General features: G+C 50.2%; 1 protein-coding gene across 1 annotated transcript in view; it reads left to right on the forward strand.

The window, feature by feature from the left end:
• The first annotated feature begins 6,521 nt into the window (after window positions 1-6,521).
• Window positions 6,522-15,161, forward strand: part of B3GAT1 (beta-1,3-glucuronyltransferase 1) — a 30,358-nt gene continuing 21,718 nt past the window's right edge. The window contains exon 1 of the mRNA XM_019421472.2: window positions 6,522-6,662. The gene's annotated coding sequence lies outside the window, so the exon portion shown is untranslated. The remainder of the gene's footprint in view (window positions 6,663-15,161) is intronic.

Here is a 15,161-nt window from a genome sequence, read left to right on the forward strand (position 1 = left end):
ATTGGGTGGAATAAATAAATGAATTAATGAATGAATGAATGAGAGAAATCAAAGCACCCATAAGGAAAGACTCTTAGTCCTTCTTTATGTCTTCCAAATTCAAAAAGGAAGGTGAGAGAGGCTCAGGAGAAAGGAGTCACTTCTGCAGAAGCTCTGCTCACACTGGAGGTCTAAGATGTCTGCCCATCACCCTGGAGTCTAGGCAGGAAATTAAGCAACTACATCCATCATATTTATTGAACAGCTCTTCTCTAGAAGACACTTGTGCAGGAGGTCGGTCATGCACATGAATTCTCAAACTCTGAAAGAGAATGTTCTTCTCACTTCACAGCACTTTGTCCTTGCTCTCCACACTCCAGCCTCACTTGCCTTGTTTTTGTTTCTCAAACACACTGAGCCTTTTCTTGCCTCCCAACTTTGTCTATTGCTGTTCTCTAGGGCTGGGACTCTTTTCCCCAGCTCTTCATGCAACTGGCCCTACCATTCTGCAGGATGCAGCTCAACTGTGAACTCTTGATGGAGACTTTCCCTGATCTTCTCATGTAAAAAGCCCCTCTCAGGATTTTCCCTAGTTCTTGATCCTGTGATTTCCTTCTTATATCTCATTCAATATTTGTATTTATTCAGCGTGTTTGCTTGTCTATTATACCCCTAGCATATAAGCTCCTGAGGTATACTGGGATGATGAAGAGCATGAGTTCTAGAATTAGACTGCCTGCATGAAATGCCAACTTTCTCACTTACTAAACATGTGACCTTGATTATATTACCTAAATACTATGCCCTGGATTCCTGACCTATAAAATGGAATTTATAATAGAACCTTGTCATAAACAGTGCCTCATAAACAAACATCATGAAATTTGTTAATGCATGTGAAGACTTAGAACATTACCTGGTACATATAAAGGGACTCATGAAAATTAACTTTGCTCATTGTTGTTATTTACTGCTACATCTGTTATTACTGCTCTATCCTGATGCTTAGCACAGAGTCTGGCATAAGAGTATCTTATAATAGGCACAGAATATCAGCTAAACAAATGAAAGCATGCATGCATCAATAAGAGCCTTCAGAAAAGCCCAGAGAAGATGTGATGGCACTGAGAGGAAGGCAGTTTACTTCCTGAGGTGCCTCAGTCAGGAGAGGTTGCAGGGGGAGAGCAGCAGGGCCAGAGAAGGCTCTTGAAGGAACTGAGGGAGTCCCTAGGGCTCACACTGTGACTGACCCAGACCTGGGCCATAAGGAGTTCCAGAGGGACTTGGGAGGAATGGGTTCTGGGGAATAGTTAGGGAGTAGTTGAAGAGGTCAAGGGGCAACCTCGGGTTGTTTTCACCGCCCCAAGAGGACAGAGACTGGTCCCAAGTTTGCCTCAGAGGGATGCACCTCCAACTCACAGGGCTCTCCTCCCATAGCCTCTCACGCCTCCCTCAGCCACAAGAAAAAGAAAGCAAAACAAAAATGAGATCATTTTATGTTGGCGAGGATGTAGAGAAAAAGGAACCCTTGTGCACTGTTGTGGGAATGCAAGCTGGTGCAGCCACTCTGGAAAACAGTATGGAGGTTCCTCAAAAAGTTAAAATTTGAAGTACCCTACAATCCAGTAACTGTACTACTTGGTATTTACCCAAAGAACACGAAAACACCAATTCAAAAAGACATATGCACCTCTGTGTTTATTGCAACATTATTTACAATAGTCAAACTCCATAGTTTGGCACACTGAGCAGCCCAAGTGTTCATCTATTGAGGAATGGATAAAGAAGATGTGGTATACATATAGCGGAATATTACTTGCCAATAAAAAGAATGAAATCTTGCCATTTGCAGCAACATGGATGGATCTACAGTCTCTAATGGTAAGTGAAATAAGTCAATCAGAGAGAGATGAATTCCATGATTTAATTCATGTGTGAAAATTAAGAAAACAAACAAAGAAAAAAAGAGACAAACCAAGTAACAGACTCTTAAGTACAGAGAACAAACTGATGCTTACCAGAGGGGAGGTGAGTGGGCAGGTGGCTGAAATAGGTGAAGGGGATTAAGAGTACATTTATCACGATAAACACTGAGTAATGTATAGAATTGTTGAATCACTGTATTGTACACCTGAAACTAATATAACACTGTATGTTAACTATACTGGAATTTTAGAAACTGAGATAATTTGGGGGGTCTAAAGCCATGCAACTGCACCCTCCCCATGGATGCAGGGATTTGAGAAGGGCAAGTTCAGCCTCCTTGCTGTAGTTCAGGAAGGATCCTGGACCTGCTAAAGAGAGAAAGAGGGAGACAGTGGGAGGTCTGAGAGTCCTGAGAACCCAAGGACCATTTCTAATTTGTTATGGGGAAGCAATAATGTTCAAAATCCAAAGCTCTGACCAGAGAACTGCTGATGAAAGAGAACAGCTAAAAGGTTTCCTCTCCATTCTCTCTCTGGGCCATGAGCTCAACCACCCAAAACAACACATACATACACATCCAGCGAGAGCCACTGAGGAGCAGGTCATGCATGCCTGCCAGATGCTGTGAGGTGTGCCAGGGCCCTGGGGAACTCACCCTGACTGCCCTGCCCAGCCTGAGTGCAGCTGTCCTTCCTCTCAACTCCCACCACTCTGGTGAGGTAGGGGCTACAATAATGGGTGAGCACATGCAGCATGTGGGGGCCCGGGGGAGTCTTCGTGGACCAGTACATTCACATCAGCAAAATCACTGCTGTAGATTCCAGGGTGGGGGGTGGCTCCCTAGAAATGGGGGCCCCAACAGAGAGCAAAGACTAGCACTGGATCCCAGATAGGCAGAGAGCAGCTCAGCTGTTTTCTGTTATCTCTCTGGACTTTTTGGTTAGCTGAGGAGGAAGGGTGGTCAGAAAAGGAAGTTTCATTACAAATCAGGAGAAGGCCAAAGCTCCTGCTGAAAGAGAGGCCAGCAGAGTCAGAGGGAACTTACAAGGGGAACAATTAACTGATAAGAGTAAACTGTTATTTATATTAAATTAGGGGACAGGTGATTTGGAGAAAACCTACAGACCTCCCAGATGGTTTTTGGGGTTTTGCACTGCAGATGATGGTTTTATGGAACCCTTCTGGGAGTCAGATTGTAGGAGCTGTGCCAGGACCCGAGCAGGGACAGGACTCCCTTCCTATTTAACTACACAATAAACACATAATAGCTTGTCCCAGAGGACAGACCCAGGCTTTGCATACTAAACATTTTGGTGGCAGGCTTTGGGGGCCTCTGAGAAGAGGGGCTCACTCTTGGCAGGGAAGAGGGGGAATGGGAAGATCAATCATTCAAGGAGATTCAGGAACTGCTCCAGGTGTTTGGAGCAAGGGCTAAATTATAGGGGAAGCACTAAATCCAGATGTGGAAGAGAAGGGTTTCCAGAGACCTGAAGAGGCAAGCAGGAAAACAGAAAAAGGAGTAGAAGGCAATCATTATGGCCCAACCACCTTATGGGGACTGGTGTGTATATGTGTGTGCACATATACATCTACATGTGTGGGCGGGTTCAGGTATGCATAGGTGTATGCATGCATGCATGAGCGCACTGGAGGAATACAAGAGTTGTGTGTGTTTGTATGTGTATCTGCCTCTGTGTGCACATTTTGTGTCTATATAGCTGTTTGTGTATTTATATGTGTTCACGCACTTGGGGTGTTGCCAAAACTTCCCACCGAAACTAATGGCAGGCTGTTCTCTCTTCACTGAGGCTTATCATGCTAATTTTAATCCCACATTATTGTTTTAAGTTGGCTCTAAAAATTAATATTAAAAAATTCTATAAACAGAGCCTGGGGCTAAACTGCAAGAAAGGTCCCTAGAAAGGAGTTTTATTATCACTATTGTTCTCATAAGAATGTTGAGGGTAAAGCTTGTCACCCTTCCTGTTCCATCTGGCTAGCCTCCCATTAGTGCAAGGCACAGCACCAGAGAACACCTGCAGAAGGTATCCAACTGGCCACAGCCTGTCAGGACCAGAGAGGACTGGTGACTGTTTAGTCAGACCCCTGGTTTTCTTACTGAAAACACTGTCTGTGAAAAGACTAACTACCTAGTCACTCAGGTAGTATCTTCAGAATCAGCCTGAAGCTCTCCATTGCCTGAGCTTACCATATGAAGGTTATGTCCTGTCCTGGGACAATGGATGGAAAATGAGTGTAATCTCTGGCACACCCTCACGCACATAGTTCACACATTGCTGATGATGACATCCTTTGTGGCTCCAGTTCCCTTGTTCATAAAATCAGGGGTTAGAACTAACAACTCTTGTAAGCCATTTCTATTCTACCATTTGGTGAGTGTGTGAACAGGACCAGCTGGTTTAGTTGGGGAGAGAGGCAGTTTGTATTCCATGCAAACCCATGGCCTGGCCCCTCCACTGTGCTCTCCTGATCTGCCCTCTCTTGTTCCAGCATCTGCCCTTCCCCTGCTCCAGTTGGTGTGGAGCAGGGAGCAGAATGTAGAGACAAGGAAAACATAGTCTCCGGAAAGATTCTCTTAGCAGAGTAAAAGGAACAAGGGTTATTCAATAGGGAAGGAAAAAGTAGAGTATAGGGATTGCTGTAATTCATGCTTCATTAAGAGAATGAGGAAATGATCCTGTGCTGCAGCAGAAGGTACTCAGGTTAGATTTGGAAGAACTTCCTTGCTGGTGAAGAGGGCTGTTAAATACAGTAAAGGAAGAGGGAATGAGAGGGAGGGACAGCTGTCACCAGAAGCAGTAATTAATTATATTTTCAAATATCTGTGAGATGGTATGGACGATGAGGCCCCTTCCACATCTCAAGATCTTGATCAAAGTAGCTGATTCTGAAGCCCCTGACCCTGCCCCTACCCCATCCTCCACCTACCACACATATTCAGGGAAGGAGCAGGGCAGAGCCTGGCTGGGTACTGACCAGGAGAGGGAAGGTGGTGGGGAAAGAGGTCCCTTGCTTCTCACCATCAGTCCATGGTACATAGAAACACATTGACTGGTGGTACAACTTTAATTCAGCAATGCCTGACAGTGGGTCTAGAGTTGGTGGAGGTAAGAAGACATCAGACCTTGAGCAAGAATTTGAGCTTCTAAAAAACACTGACATTCTCTGGCCCTGCTATGGCCAGAACCCCAGCGATAGGAGCTGGCCTCTCCCGGGGCTGTGAAGAGGACACACGGTGGCCTTGACTACAGGTGTCCGGGAGGAAGACCAGCCTGTGGGTGCAAACCCTTAAAACAGGTATAAGGATAGCTTCTAAGTCTCTGGCAACCTGACACAAGAGCATTTGGAAGTATCTCCATAGATAGCTACATGCCATGGCTATATCTACACCCCATATATACATGTACACACATATGCATACACAAGGACTCCCTGGTCATACACTCCCCTGGCCCTCCTGGCACACACAGGCAGGAAATATACTGGGGTTTCTTTGCCCAAGGAACCCTGGGAAATTACTAGATAGCCTGCTGGCCCCCTTCTCTCCATCTCTGCTCCTCCTTGTTCCTTCCCAGTCCATCTCTACCCCACGCATTGCCCCCCTGCTTTCTCTTTGGAATGTCCAGGGCACTGTGGGAGAGGGAGTTGAAGATGACACTCGGCAGCTGGACATGCCCTTCGACAAGGCAGCAGTACCCACAGGTGGGGCCGCTCTGTTGGCCGGCGCCCAGGGACCCCCGTCTTCACCCTACATAGGTAGCTCCGTATCCCAGCAGGTAACCCTGCCCCCACCAGCTATCTCCCACTCCGGGGTGCCTGAAACCGAGGAGGGAGCCGCACCCTCCCCGCTCCCCAGCTCTGCCTCCCAGTCCCAGAGAACCGCCCCCCAACTGCCCAGCCCGGAAACAATCACCCTTTGAGAAAGGCTGCCAAGCTGGGCGCCAGGAACAGCCAGGATGGAGGCGGGGTGGGATGGGGGTGCAGGCAGCGGGTCTGGCGAGCTTTAACTCTAGAGAGCCGAGGTCGGGCTTGTCTCGGCCCCCGCCCGCAGCCCCTGCTCCAGCTCCTCAAGCTGGTGCTGTTGGGGCTGGGAAGGGCGAGTGTGTAGGGGGGCGAGGGGTGATACCAATCCCGGGAGGGGGGGTCGCCTCCTCCTCCTCGCGCCCCCCGCCTCAGCTGGCGAGGTTGGTACCGCCCATTAGCGGCGCGGGTCCCGCCAGCAGCTTGCGCGCTCTCGGGGGCGGGGGCGGGGGGAGTGGGGGTGGGGAACGAAGGGGTGGGGGCGGGGCGGCAGGCGCTGTCAGAGCCGCGGCTGCACCGGCGCATCCGCTGCCGCCGAGGGGACTCCGCGCTGGCCCTGTCGGCTCGGCTCCGGCCGCTCCGCGCCTCCCCCTCGCTGTCCCCAGGGCCTGGCTCCCTCGCCTCACCCCCTCTCCGGTACCCCGTGCCTCCCCCTCCCCGGCTCCCCCGCCCCTGTCTCCCTGCCTGCGCCCTCCCGCGCGCTCCCAGGCTCCGGCCGCCGCCTCGTTGAGCCCAGAAGGAGCCGGGCCGGGGCGGCGGGTGGGTGCGCGGACCTCGCGGCTATGAAGTGGCCCCCGGGGGCCCGGAGCCCGAGAGCCCCCGGGGAGGGAGGTGCGCGCGGCCCAGGGCAGCAGCCAAGGGGCGCCGGAGTCGGCGCGTAGGGGCCGCCGCCCGCCATGGACCGCGCCGGGGACGATCCGGACTCGCCGCCGCAGGTCAGTGCCCCCGCGCCCGCGAGAGCCACCGCCGCGCACAGAGCCCTTTAATGCGTCCCCATCAGTACCCATGCCATGTCCTCCTTGGGTGCGAGTGTGTCTGTGTGGGGTGTGTGTGTGTGTGTGTGTGTGTGTGTGTGTCTGTGTGTGCGCGCGTGTGTGTGCGTGCGCGAGCGCGCGCAGCGGGGGCAGCTGGAAAGCGGCCGGGAACGGGCCGGGGCTGGGAGGCACTGCTACCGAGGGGGCTGCGAAACAAAACCCGGGCGATGCCTGCACTCCTCCGGTCGGCCTTAAGGGGAGAGTTGGTTCTCGTCAGCTTCTCACAACTGGCGCAGGCTTTTAGCTCTTGGGTCCCTTTCCACCTCAGCAGGTGGTTCCTGGTGGCCCGGAGGAGTCAGGGGCCCGCACACCTGTCGCACCCCTGCTCCCCAAAGCCATCCCCAGTCGCTCTGAGGCTGCAGGCGCTGTCAAGTTAACTCTCTTCAGGGGACCCAGGCTCTGCAACTCTGCTGGGGAGACTGAAAGGTTGTGAGGTGGCAAGGATGACAAAGGGTCCTTGGGACCCTCAGCGTAGCCAGGAGGAAGGAGGCATGACCAGCTTCACCACCCAGCCTCCTGCATCTGGGCTTAGGCCTGAGGTCCTGATCCCTCCAAAGGGAGGGATACAACTTCTGAAAAGGAGGCTGAGAGGTGAGGCAGGAAAGAATAGAGGAAGCCACAGGATCTAACAGTGCCAGGGAAAGGAGGTGACAGCCTGGTACCAAGCAACTAAGGTCAAGAGACACCCCCTCCCCCCCCACACATATAATACATCAATCAACAAACAGTCCTGACTACCTCCCCTTCCCCTGCCTCCACCCAGCCAGGCCTAGTGTCACCCATGCACTATTTTTAAAAAGTTTTTTTTAATGTTTATATTTATTTTTGAAACAGAGAGACAGAGCATCAGTGGGGGAGGGGCAGAGAGAGAGGGAAACACAGAATCCCAAGCAGGCTCCAGGCTCTGAGCTGTCAGCACAGAGCCTGATGCTGGGCTCTAACTCATCAACCTCAAGATCATGATCTGAGTTGAAGTCGGAAGCTCAACCAGCTGAGCCACCCAGACTCCCCAGCCATGTACTATTTAGATGAATTCTAGTAGAAGCTGGAGCTAAGGGATTCCAGGGATTTCCAATTCACAGGACTCCAAAGGGGACCTCTGCTGACAGTTGCTAGCCCTATGCTGGTGGGGCAGCTCTGCCTGCATGGTTACCAGTCTGGATGGAGGACCCGTTGGGACCTGGTTGGGTTCTGTGGCATGCTCTGTAAAAGGATCAGGTGTGAGTGTCCTGTGCATAGCACTGTGAAGTTATTATGTTTGTGTAGAAACAGGAGGCACATAGCTTCTTAAGTTACTGGGGTTATGGGGGCAGGTGGCTTCACAAGACTGATGCTGTAGGGTTTTCTAAGATTTGTCTTTCTGTGCCTCATGTCTCCCTACCTCTGCCAATAGCCACCACAGAGATTGAGACATTTGCTCCCAGAACCTGCTTAACTGGTGACCATTATTGCCCTTACTGGACCAAATGACAAGACCCCCCTTCTTTCATATGGAATGAAGACCCTTCCCATGAGACCCTCAAAGAGACTGTCTACTCTGCCAAGTCCATCCCCAGCACCCCCAAAGGTTCTAGAGTTGCGCGCCATTTACCGCTTCCCCTTTTGGTGCGAGCAAGATGGCTTGCCAGCATTAATGGAAGAAGGAGGGTTAATGAATGTGTGCCCCATTCAGCACAGGAGCCAAGTGGTTTGCTGTGCCCATTTCTCTACCTGTTCCTACATACTTGGAAATTACTCTATTTTTAGGCATGTTGGAAGCTTACATGTGCTGGATTGAATATGTGCATATAGGTTTCTGGATGAGCAGACACTAACTGGTCCACCTGAAGGATGGGGCAGGTAAATCACTGAGGTGGGACAGCTCCAGTGACAGGATTGGAGCCTGCAGTAGAGACCAGGGGTTGTAGAGGAAGATGCCAGTGGGGCTAGCCCAGTCCCCTGCCCCAGGCCTCTGGATAGACCTGGATTTTCCCATAGTAGTTTTTGAGCGGTGAGGGAAGCAAGTCGGCTTTACTTCTTGTTGTGAAGCATAGGGTGAGGAGACAAGGCAGGAGCTTTGCAAGTGTGAGAAATGCAGTAGGGTGAGCTGCCTGGGAGTCAGGCTTAAGGGTAGGGGAACATGCTGGTTAAGTCTGGCTAGAAAAGAGGAATAGAAATGCCTGAGAGCTCCCATCTGCTGACACTGAAGGAGAAGCAAAGGCAGGGCTCAGGAAGAGAAGGAATCTGAGAGTCTGAGGCAGGCAGAGGAGTTAGCCTGAGACAACAGACAAAGACACAGAAGCACGCTCACAGAACAACAGGGCAGGGGGCCCAGAGGCAGAGGTCTGGCTTGCCTGGCAGTGCAGTTGGGGTTTGTCCAGTGCTCTTCCAAGCTCCAATGTATCAGCACTCATTTGCCTGGGCAGGGGACTCCTTAGGGAATCAGGAGGACAGTCTCCTGAGGAATGCTCTTTCCATGGCTCTGATGAATGCAGGGGTGGTTCAGAGGGAGACCCAAAGGCAGAAAGGGGACTGGCTATTGGATCAAGAGTCTTCTGGAAGACCTTCTTGCTCAGGCCCATCCCCCAGTGCTGAGGGTTTCTCCCATCTTCTGGACCCTGCCCCTCCGCCCCTCCTGGTCCTGGGATGAAGTGGGGTAGGGAAGGGTGTCGACTCTGGGGAGACTGGCTCTGGGGAGAAGGAAAAAGAAAAACCTCTTTCATGACCCCCCAGGCTGCCAGACAAGAACTTTGGAGACCCTGCTGAAGAGCATTATGGGGAAAGGAATTAGTACAATGCAGAGCACAGGCTCTCAGCCAGGCCTGGGGGGCCCAGCTCTGTTCCCTCTATGACTAGTTGAGTGGACTTTGGGAAAAACTGAGCCCTCTAAGCCCTGGTTTCCTAAAAATCTGTAAATTGAGGAAGCCTCATCTCACCAGGCTGTCTTTAAGTGAAGTGCTAGATGGATATTAATTTATGTACTTATTTTATATAACCTCCCCCCCCTATTCTTCCAGGATCTGGATGGCTCTAGGATTTGGAGTAGCAGTTCTCTGGCCAGTTCTGAAACCAGTCACATTGGGATGGTTGTAGTCTCTCCACCCCCCATGCTGTTCCACCCCATCTGCTTTGCCACACCTCCAGACTCTGGGCCTTCCCCTGGCCCACCTGGGGCATGCCTGTGTTGCAAGGACACTCTAGGTGTCTCCTTGAAACAGCATCAACAATGTTTCAATGTCTCATTAGTAGTCAGTGTAATTGTTCCAATTTATCAGCCAATGCTCCCCTAAAACAATTTGTGTAACTTAGAAGAACTCTGGCTCTGTGACCTCCTATTATCCATGATGAAAGATGACAAGGTGGACAGAGATCACTCAAAATTCCATTCACTTCCACACACATTGACTGAGCACCTACTGTGTTCCAGGCTCTGGGCCAGTGCTGAGAACATAAGGCATCAAATAATCCAAAATCAGGGGTTTTTATTTAGCTTTTGGAAGGGTTATGTGGGTTGCTTTTTTTTTTTTTTTTTTTTTTTTTTTTTTTGCAGCTACAGCAAATTTACTTTTCTAATGAGGTTCAGCCCCAGCCAATATTAAAATGAGTCTGTGCTCCCTGTGCGTACCAGCTGACAGCAGGGCAGGCAGCCTCCCAGCAAAGTGCCTGGCAGGGATTAGGGCTTTGCCACCGATAAGCCCAAAAGTGGAGAGTCTCAGTCTGGATCACCAAGAGTTGACTGGATTTAGGGATAAGCCTTGCCCACAGGGCTGCGGGTCTCACAGCTAAGTATTAGAGCCATGGGCAGGGCTTCTTTCTTCTTGTATGTGGGAAGTGTGAGCTCTTATTATCTCTTTATGAAGGGAAGAAGCATGGAGGGAGCAGAGACAAGAAAGCAATATTGTGTATTAGGAGTGGAACTATAGTACCAGACCTGAGGTTGGGTACCTGGTTCTGCCAGTCCTCTCTGGCTGGGCTCATGCCTTCTCCTCTCTCCTTCACTTCTGTCTTGCTTCCTTCCTTATGAGGCAGGTGGCCAATCTGGCCTCTGAGGCCACACGTCTCTTTAGGCTCAAGACTCTGTACTATTCATTTGACCGTTATTCAGAAACCTGCATAGCCCAACACTAGATGTAGGATGGGCTGCTTTCCTTCCCATAGTGGGCAGTTCCTCATTCATAGCAGCCACATTTCAAGAGTTCAGTAGCCACATGTGGCTAGTGGCTACCATACTGGACAGCACAGATACAGAACATTCCCAGCATCACAGAAAGTTCTACTGAAAGTGCCATTCTAGACTTGACATAGATGGTTTAGTGTGATGGCTAAGAGCATGGACTCTGGAGCCTGACTGGCTAAATTCAAATATTGCTCTGCTACTTAATAACTGTGTTTCCTTGGGATGTTACTTAACCTCTCTGTGCCTCAGATTTATCATCTCAAAAATGGGAATAATACTAGGAGATTTATGAGGACAGAGCAAGTCATTACAGTTAATCATGGTGATCACCCAGAACATGCAATAGTAAGTGCTTTGCCTAGCAATTTCTATTATTCATTTATTTAACAATTCACTTAATAAACACTGAACAGCTTACTTTATGCCTGGCATGATGCCAGGTGCTGGGTCTGTCAGTCGTCAGCATGTGACCTTGCTTCCTAAGCCTCAGTCTCCTCACCTGTGATGGGAATGTAGCCCAATAATAGCCCCTGCACCACGCCCCTGATGAGATACAATGAGATGAGGAATATGTCTTCCTTTGTCCGTGACACTTCCAGATAAACAGGAGCTAACATTTTTGGAAGTGGATGCACCTGAAATTCTCTTTTTATTGGAACCACTCTCACCAAAAAGCATTTCCTAAGCCCCCAGAGGTTCAAAATGAGCAAATGAGGCCCCAGCTGCCTCCAGCATCATGCTGAGTGAGGATGGAGCAGGAGACTTAAGGGGCTCTTGCCTGGGCTCAACCCCACCCTCATCCTGAGGGAAAGAAAGCTAGGAGGCCACTGTCCTGAGCTCAACAGAGGGAAGCAGCAAGGAGGGAGAAGGGCCCTTGGCCTGACAGGATGAGGTGATCAGCTGGCTAACCCAGGGACACAGCTATGTCAGCAGCTCACTATGTAATAGAATCTCATGGAACCTCATCTTCCTCATCTAAAATATGAGGAGTGGGAGCCATATGAACGTTGCCCTACCTGAATTATACCATTTACCTTGGTAGAGGAAATGGGTCTGAGAATCAAGAATTTGCCATCCATAGCCACAAAGTATCAGATAAACACTGAAAACTATCTAGCCTGCAGGGCAAAGCCCAGAATTTGGATTCTGTGATTCTTGGTTGCTTCCTTCTTTTTATAGATAAGGAAACTAATGCCCAGAGAGGTTCCTGGCTTATCTCAGGTCACACAGCATGGTAGTGCCTTATCCTAGACCATGACCTAAGTCTCCCAGCTCCCTGCTTCTCCCTCTCTGTCAGCCGCCTGCCCTCTTATCAAGACAGAGATGCACATCAGGGCAGCAGGAACTGCCTCACTCAGGCTGGGGCTAAAAGGCCAGCACTTGAGACACCAAGGCCCCTTTCACACAGGCTGGGATGAGTCTTCTCTCTCCTCCTCTGACACATGGCCCGGGAAGACTAACCAAACTATCTCTGACAGACCCCAGGGAAGGTCAGATCTTTCAGACCACAGGCAACACATTAAAAATACATACAAAACTTTAATTAAATCACTGAACCATTATCCTGGTATTGTGTCCATGCACACTCTAACCAAAGGAATAAGGTCAGCCTGGAAATCATCAGGCTGAGTGAGCCACCAGGGGCCCTTGATATCTTGAGACTGAGGTTGTCTCAGCCCAGACCTAAAGCACTCAGTGTCCCCAGTGGTTGATTGAGGATTTCCTCAGGGATGTCTTCTGAAGCCTGAGGAGATCTGGGCATGCTCCTCAGCCCACCTCCCCCATCACCAGCATCCTGATGCCCTTGGAAATAGGTACGTGCAGACTCCCAGAGATGTTAGTGACCTGTCCCCTGGGAGGCAAAGTTAATGGAATAATGCATCCAGGCCAAATAGGCTTCATGATGGACTTCAAGGAGGTGCCTCTTCCCTTTGGCCATCCTGGGCATATGTTTCTTTCCCCCACTCAGTACCCTGTACTCTCTTCTCTACCCTCTTAGTGCATGGAGCACAGACCAAGGACAATCCCTTGTTCCAAAAGAGTGACTGGCCAGAACTCACACCAGGATCCAGGAGCCTCATTTCTGGGCAGCAGGTTGTCCATGCCACCAGCCTGTTTAGGTTGACGTACAGCCTCTGGACATGTTATTTTCTTTTTCCACCAGAGTTTCTGAACTTAAGCTGAAGTATTACTAGCCTAACTCATCACTTGTTGATACTAACTTCTTCTCCCACTCATAAATCTCTCTCTGGAAACAAATGCCCCAACTGCTCCATCTCTGTCCCTTCCCAAGCCCCATGACTGGGTGACACAGCAAGCTTCCATGAGTGTGCATGTATGAGGATGTGTGTGTGTGTGTGTGCATGCATGTATGAGCATGTGTGTGCATTCGTGTGTGTCCGTGTATGTGTGCACACACTCTTCCACCACATCTTTCTCACTCCTAGCAGCACATCTGGAACTCTGGGGGGTGCCCTGTGTATGTGTACACACAGCAGTGCTCCCCAGTGACAGCCAGCAGGAAGGTGTACCCAGAAGCCCCACTTGGTACTACACACAGGTGCCCACTCCAGCCCTGATGCCATGAAAGCCCCCAGCCCCGTCATTCCCTCACCCTGCCTAGTGTGCAGGCCCTAAGGGACGTGTCATTGTTGACAGATCTAACCAGACCTCTGGATAACCAGTTCTTTTTTGTGTGTGTACTACACACACACACACACACACACACACACACACACACACACCATCTACCATCTTAACCATTTCTCAGAGTTCAGTGGTATTAAGTACATTCACATTGTCATGCAACCATCTATCTCCAGAACTTTTTCATCTTGAAAATTGGAAACTATATTCATTAAACAATATCTTTCCACTTCTCCTTCCCTTGGCCCAGGTAACCACTGCTCTGCCTTCTGTTTCTGAGTCCGACTACTCTAGATACCTAATGTAAGTGGTGTCATCCAGTATTTGTCCTTCTGTGCCTGGCATCTTTCACTTAGCATGATGTCCTCAAGGTTCATCCATATTGCAGCATGGGTCAGGATTTCCTTCCTTTCTTAGGATGAATAATATTCCATTGTATATGTCAACTGCATTTTATTCAGTCATCCAGTTGACAGGTTCTTTGATGCCAGGCCATGGAGCAAAAAGTTCTCAGTAATGGTGGTTCTCCCCACTTGACCTTCTCATTTAGGGGGTGTCTCAGTATAAGGGTCCAGCAGAGACCTCTATGCTCTGAGTTAACCTACATGCCAGGTAGCATAGGAGCACAGAAAAGAAGCCTCATTTTATTTGAAGAGAATGGTATCTTTTTGGGATCTCTGGTTGCTCCCTTCACTGCCCAGTGACAACTGAGCATCCTTGATGCCTACCCCTGTGTGGCATTCCCCAGGAGAAGTGCACCTGGCCCAGTCCTTGAAGGTTAAACAGGAGCTCAGTGCACTGAGGAATAATGAGGAGAAAAACATTCTAGGCAGAGGTACCTGCCAGTGAAGGGATGCCAAAATCCTGTCCCAAACCCCTCCCTACATGCCACCTTCTCAGGACCCTGAGAGAGAAATCTTCCCTGTACTCCCAGAGCTCTTCCCTGGGGGCAGGAGCCCTTGGTGACCTCAGAGAGCTCCTGTGTATGTGGCAAGCCTACCTTAGCACATGGCTTTGCGCTGTTAAGGCTCCATCTTTATGATCCATAGCCACCCTGCTGCTAGCTATATAATACACAGTCGGTAAAACATATAGATACTGTCAGCATAATCTACCATCTGGGGGACTGAGATTTAGGGATCCTCCATTCATCACATTCACGCCTGCGTGCTCACGGGGGGAGCACACACTGTCCACTCTGGACTCCCAGGCCTTCTGAGGCTGGGCTCCCCGTACCCAACCACCTTCAACACCTTTCCTTAACTATTCCTCATCCAGTCAACAGGGTTAGCTGATACCAGGAGGGATCTAAAGGATAAGGTACAAGTAAGAGAGAAAGTTGGGCAGCCTCCGAGGTGGAAGATGAAGCTTTCCAGGCACCCGGCCTGCTTCCAGGGGAGAAAAGCCAGGGAATGAGGGGGCCCATAGGTGCATGGCCCTAGACCCCTGCTGATGGCCAACTGTCAGCCCCAATGCTGTGAGAGTCTCCATGCTCTGAGAGCTCTGGAAGCAGGAAAAGAGAAGAGGGGGCACCTGACCTTCCAACATCCCCAGTCCTTGCCTAAGTGTGTGTCTCAGGGGATTGGGCAGAAACATGG

This window comes from Panthera pardus, unplaced genomic scaffold (genome assembly GCF_024362965.1).
Source record: "Panthera pardus isolate Hobbes unplaced genomic scaffold, ASM2436296v1 HiC_scaffold_12, whole genome shotgun sequence".
Classification (NCBI taxonomy): Eukaryota; Metazoa; Chordata; class Mammalia; order Carnivora; family Felidae; genus Panthera; species Panthera pardus.